Source organism: Canis lupus, chromosome 4, assembly GCF_011100685.1.
Source record: "Canis lupus familiaris isolate Mischka breed German Shepherd chromosome 4, alternate assembly UU_Cfam_GSD_1.0, whole genome shotgun sequence".
NCBI lineage: Eukaryota > Metazoa > Chordata > Mammalia > Carnivora > Canidae > Canis > Canis lupus.
The window spans coordinates 80,324,572-80,331,222 of NC_049225.1; the positions used below are offsets into that span (position 1 = coordinate 80,324,572).

Here is a 6,651-nt window from a genome sequence, read left to right on the forward strand (position 1 = left end):
TAGAGTGATTTAATAGTCATAAAACCTTATTTTTATAAAATGGATTTGTAAATGGGCTTTATAGGAAAAAAAGGAAAAGCACTTTAAAACTACTTAATGAATAAGTGCAATAATTTACAAAGTGTTACTAGCAAGTATCTTAGATACTCCAGGTATTATAACATTTTTTTTTAAGATTCCTATTTGAGACATTTAACAACAGTGCTTCTAATATGTTAAACATAATGTGATGAAATAATTCCTAAATATGAGAACTAAAAACATATCAAATGTATGTATTTTTGGATCTGTGTAGCCACTGCTATATTCCAATTATTTCAAACAAACAGTAAATATAAAAATTTTGCATGAAAAATAGCCTAATATTTCTCCAATGGCCTAATTATTTACCAAATAAGTAGATGAATATTGTCCATAATCAGTCTTTCCTGAATATCAGATGAGTTGCTAATTTCATAGTTAGCCATCCTTGGATTTACACTTTATTTCTGTCACATACTGAAGTCTATGACCTTCGATAAGGCACATAACTGTTTCAGTCTCCTTCTCTTTATTTATAATAGTTAGTATAAGAGGCCATAGAAAATAGATGTAAGAGAGAAGAGGATTAAGATAGGAAAAAGAGAATTATTTCAGAAATAAATGAAGGAGCTGGAAATTAAAACTACATGAACTCTAAGCCATTGGTTTATAAAACTGGTTTAACAATATATGTTTGTCCTAATTGATGAGAGGACTCAAAGGAAAAGTTCTGTTATGAAAATAACTGTAAATTTAGCTTTGTCCTTTTCTACAAAAAATTTTTAATATAGTAATATTTTGTATATACATAGTCACATTTCTGTGAATTATTCTGATAGATTGTGACTTGTATTTTCCTTACTTATTAATTATTAATAAGCTTACTTATTAATTAGTAATTGATAAAGTAGAGATCTGACTTTTATACTTTATCTAAATTCCTAACCCTGAATTTGATTATTTTTCTACAATAATTCTGTGCATTAACCAACTTTATTGTATTTTTAGTGCTTAGCTGGATAACCATCAGTAGGGTTTACAAGAAATCACTAATTAAGCCACTAGAAAATAAAAGTTGTTTTAAGCAAATATTAGGCAAGTATTCATTACATAATAGTGGCCCTGGTACTATGGGTAATTGAGCAAATGTGTAAGTGATGGCTTCCAAAGGAACATCCAGTAATTTTAGATAAAAGATGTGGTAATAAATGGAGTTATATTTGCATAAATATTCTGAGAATTCAATGGGACCCAAAAGGAATTGAATAGAAAGAAAGAAAGAAGGGGATACTATATATGAAAGGAACTGGGTTAAATTGCTATTTTCAGAAATAGACACTTCTATATATTAGAAGTACCTGCTTTAGTGATCTACGGAATTAGGGCAACGTGTAAGATTAAACTAACTGTTTTTATACTTATACACGATATACGTATTTTACAAACCCACAGTGGAAATATGGCCACCTCTCTATAGTCAGTAAATACTGCATCATAAACACTTTCCATATTCTCATAATATAAGATATAAAACACAATTACCACAAAATAAAACTTTAAAAAATTTTACCAATATTTAATAAAATATAAAAGGTATAATATAAAGTGGAATTCCCCAGCAAAAACACTACTCCCAAAATAAGTTCTCAATAACGTTCATGGTATGTTTCTACAATATTTCCTATTATATACACACACATGCAAGGGCATGTGATTTTACAACTAGTATTTTTACTACATAGTATTCCAATATGTGAAAATACAATTAATTAAATCAACTAGATTATTAGAGTTTATTATTAAAAATTATGACATTAATTATTCATTCAGAGTATGATCTATATTAATCTGTGTGACTCAGGAGAAATACTTGTACTTACATAGGACACATTTTAATCATGAAATTGCAGTTTATGTGCATTCCATAAATAGATAGATATTGCCAAATTCCCCATAAAGCATATGATAGCAATGAGAAATCTCATCATTTGTTAGTGTAGTTTGTTAGTGTATTTTCCACTCATTATTGATATTTAGCAATATATTTTTTAATATTTTCTAAATGATACTCAAACATATATAAAATGAATGCTATCATTTTAATGTCTCTATTTTTCATCACAGTTCACTTCTTTACCCATGTTTATTTACCATTTTTTCTTCTGCTTTAAATTGCCTTTTCATATCTTTGCAGACATATTCTGCTTTTTGTTATTTATTTGTTGGCTATGAACATTATTTTCTTTTAACATGTATGAAAATAATCACGTAAATTTGACATGTAGCTCCTTCTTCTTCTTCTTTTTCTTCTTTTTCTTCTTCCTCCTCCTCCTCCTCTTCTTCTCTTCTTCTTCTTCTTCTTCTTCTTCTTCTTCTTCTTCTTCTTCTTCTTCTTCTTCTTCTTCTTCTTTTTAAATGGAAACTATTCTCCAGTGAGAGTTTATAATCTACAATTTTTGCTTGGTGTCACACCAAGAAAACTTTCCCAAGACACCACCATTCCTCTTTTTAATACATTTTTTAGGTTTGATCTATAAGTATGTTACCGTTATATGAAGCTTTTGAAATTGTTTAAATTGTTTAGGCAATGGGTTAAATAAAAAGCACTGCTTATCGCTACTGTCCAATGAGTGATTCAAAAAGCTAAATTTATTATATGTTAAATTTATATATTCATAAATGTGTATCTCTCATATTTTTCAAAATGTGACTGCCATGAATATATATTTTTAAAGATTTACTTATTTTAGAGAGAGAGCGAGCGTGCATGTACGTGTGCGAAAGTGGTGGAAGGGGCAGAGGGTGAGGGAGAGAGAGAATCCTCAAGTAGACTCCCCACTGAGCACAGGGCCTGCTGATCCCAGGACCCTGAGATCATGACCTAAGCTGAAATCAAGAGTCGGCCTGCTTAACTCACAGAGTCACCCAGGCACCCCATCATGATTCTTCAGGATTTTATTAACTTTTCCTTCCCTATTTATTTTCCCCTTTATTGTCAACTTGTAAAATTGACAATAAGATTTTCATTAGAATTTTAGAGGCAAAAAAAAAAAAAGAATTATTAGAGGCCACCCTTAGTGCTTGTGAAATGTGACTCTCCCACATGACAGTCTGCTTCACCAAAATAAGGAATAAATGAGTCTATTAGCATCATGGACGCCATAATCTTCTGTAACCTAATCACAGATGGCATCCTTCAGTGCTGATCTGTTCTCTTAGTTAGCAGCAAATTACTAAGAGAGAGGTCTGCTCTAGTCATTGGATACTACTACGTGGAGATTCTTAGAACTACTGTACAGGGGGAGTATGAAACATCAAAACCAAATAAAAACATTGGAAAAAGGGAATCTGTAGACCAATATCCTTCATGAACACAGCTATAAGTATCCTCAAGATATATTATCCAATTGAATCCAGTAATTTATAAAATGATAATACATTCTGAGTAGAGTTCATCCTAGAAATACAAAAGTTGTTCAACATGCAAAAATCAACCTGTAAAATTCATCACATTAACAGAAAAATAAGAAATACCGTTTGATCATTCCAATAGATGAAGAAAAGTTATTCAACTATATTCGGCAACCACTCCTGATAAAAGTCTCTTAGGAAAATAAGAATGTTTTCCTTGTTCTACCTAATAAAGTGGATTTCTTAAAAATGTATAGCTAACATCTTACTTATTGGTGGGAGACTGAATAGTCTCTCACTATTATGGACTAAACTATGTCTCCCCAAAATTCATACATTGAAACCCTAACCTCTAATATGATTACATTTGGGAACAGGGTCTTTAAGTAGAAAGGTAGATGAGGTAATAAAAGTGGTGTCCTAATTCAACAGGACTTCAGATCTTAAAAGGAGAGAGAGGATATGTACATAAAGACTATGTAAAGATGCTATGAGAAGGTAATTGTCTGCTCCTGAAGGAGAAATACCCCCGGAAAAATCAAAGACATTGCAAGGTGGATTCAAATTTTATTCAGAAGAAAAAGGAACTATAATACCTCCAAACAATTCTGAAAAGAACAAAGTTGGAAAAGCCATACTACCATATTTTACTATGTTTACTATAAACTACTCTATGAAGACAGGGCTGTATTAGTGAAAGAATAAATACATAGATCAATGGAACAGAATAAGACCCAAAATAATCCACACCAACAGAGTGACTTGATTCATTATAAAAATGCAAAGGTAATTCAATGAAGAATCTGAATCTCTCAACTAATGGTAGTGGAATGGTAGTGGTTTTCTGAATGCAAAATGTTTCAGGCCTCATCTCACACCTTATACAAAAATGAATTTTAAAAAATGAAAATTAATTCAAAGTAGATCATAAACCTTATTTTTTTATCATAAACTTTAAAATAAAATGTAAAACTATAAAATATCTGGAGAAAATCTGTGTGACCTTGGGTTTTGCAATGAGTTTCTACATATGTATTCATTATCCTAATCTATGGTTATATAGGAGGCAGGTTTTATTTGAAAAGATGATGCCTAACACATTAACAATAACAGATTATCTAGTTCTAATTAATTCAACAAGTATAAACTGTTCATTTGTTTTTAAAATTATAGATACACACCATGTATAATCATTGCACAACAATATCCATCCACAGAGCATTCCGCAAAGCATGGTGTATTCATATAAAATAGAATACGATAGCAATCATCTAGTGATCAATGCACCACATATACATTATCAATATGGATTAACACAACAATCACAGAGGTTAGGGAATAAAGAGACCTGTAAAAATATACTTAGAGTGTTTTGCAATTAATATATATTGACAGAACAATTTTGTGTCAGTAAAAATACAAAGATAGGATATATATGAACTATATAAAACTTGTATGGGAATGATAAATCTCAAAATCAGTATAGTGATCATATATCTTCATAGGGAAGAAATGTGTCCATCAAGACAAAGGGATTTATTTTATTTGTAATATTTATTCCTTAAGCTAGAAGAAAGATAGTTTTCCATGGAAATATTCTCTAGCAGGTTCTCTTAAATCGACTGTCTGAGAGTCATGCTGTAAGAAGCAACAACCTCTCCTTTTCCTCACCACCAACTCCTTGGCAGGGGCAAAACAACAACCATGTGTGAATGCATCTCCATCTCCAGGCTGGTGTCCAGATTGGCAATGCCAGTTGGAAGCTTTAGTGCCTGGAACATGGCATTCAGTCTAATTAATGGTCAGATGTCAAGTGACAAGACCACTGGGGAAGGAGAACACTCCTTCAATATCCTCTTCAGTGAGACAGGTGCTGGCACACACGTGCCCAGGGCAGTGTTTATAGATCTGGAATCCACGGTCACTGATGAAGTTCGCACTGACACCTACCCCCAGCTTTTCCACCCTGGGCAGCTCATCATGGGCAAGGAAGATACTGCCAATAACTATGCCAGAGGGCACTACACAATCAACAAGGAGATCTTTGACTTTGTCTTGGACTGAATTCAGAAACTAGCCAACCAGTGCACGGGTTTTCAGGGCTTCTTGGTTTTCCATAACTTTACAGGGGGAACTAGTTCTGGGTTCACCCCCCTGTCAATCATGGAGCAAGTCCAGACTGGAATTCTTCATTTACCCAGGCCTCCGGGTTCCCACATCTGTAGTTGAGCTCTACAACTCCATCCTTACTACTCACACCACCCTGGAGCACTGTTATTGTGCCTTCATGGTAAACAATGAGGTCATCTATGACATCTGTCATAGGAACCACAATATTGAATGCCCAACCTACCCTAACCTAAATAGGTTGATAGGTCAGATTATGTCCTCCATCACTGCTTTCCTCAGATTTGATGGAGCCATGAATATTTGTCTGACAGAACTCCAGACCAACCTGGTGGCCTATCCTTCCCTCTGGCCACATATGCACCTGTTATCTCTGCTGAGAAAGCCTACCATGAATAGCTCTCTGTAGCAGAGATCACCAATGGATGCTTTAAGCAAGCCAACCAGATGGTGAAATGTGACCCTCAACATGGCAAACACATGGCTTGCTGCTTGTGCTGTGGTGATGTGGTTCCCAAAGATGTCAGTGCTGCTGTGGTTACCATCAAGGCCATATAGTTTGTGGACTGGTGCTCTACAGGCTTCGAAATTGGCGTTAATTACCAACCTCCCACCGTGGTATCTGGTGGAGACCTGGGCAAAGTACAGTTGTGTGCATGGTGAGCAACACTGCTGCCACTGCTGAGGCCTGGGCTTGCCTGAACCACAAGTTTGCCCTGATGCACGCCAAGCATGCCTTTGCTCACTGGTATATGGGTGAAGTCATGGAGGTGGAAAGGTTTCTGAGGCCCGTGAGGAAATGGCCGCCCTTGAGGATTATGAGGAAGTTAATGTGGATTCTGTCAAAGGAGCAGGTGAAGAAGAAGAGGTATGCTAAAGTTAAAAACGCCACAAAGGTCCTGCTTTTACAAGGAAGCTTATTCTGTGTTAAACATTGAAAAATTATGTTCTGATCAGTTAATTTGTATGTAGCAGTGTATATATATGCTCATATACAGTCACTATCCTATGCTTTAAAACACACCACTTTGTTACAGACCCAAGCTGTCCATTTCCCTGGTGGCTTTGAATAAAGTATTTCCTGTCTTAAAT

General features: G+C 34.4%; 1 pseudogene; it reads left to right on the forward strand.

The window, feature by feature from the left end:
• The first annotated feature begins 2,769 nt into the window (after positions 1-2,769).
• On the forward strand, positions 2,770-6,436 carry LOC100684764 (annotated as a pseudogene).
• The last annotated feature ends 215 nt before the right edge of the window (positions 6,437-6,651 follow it).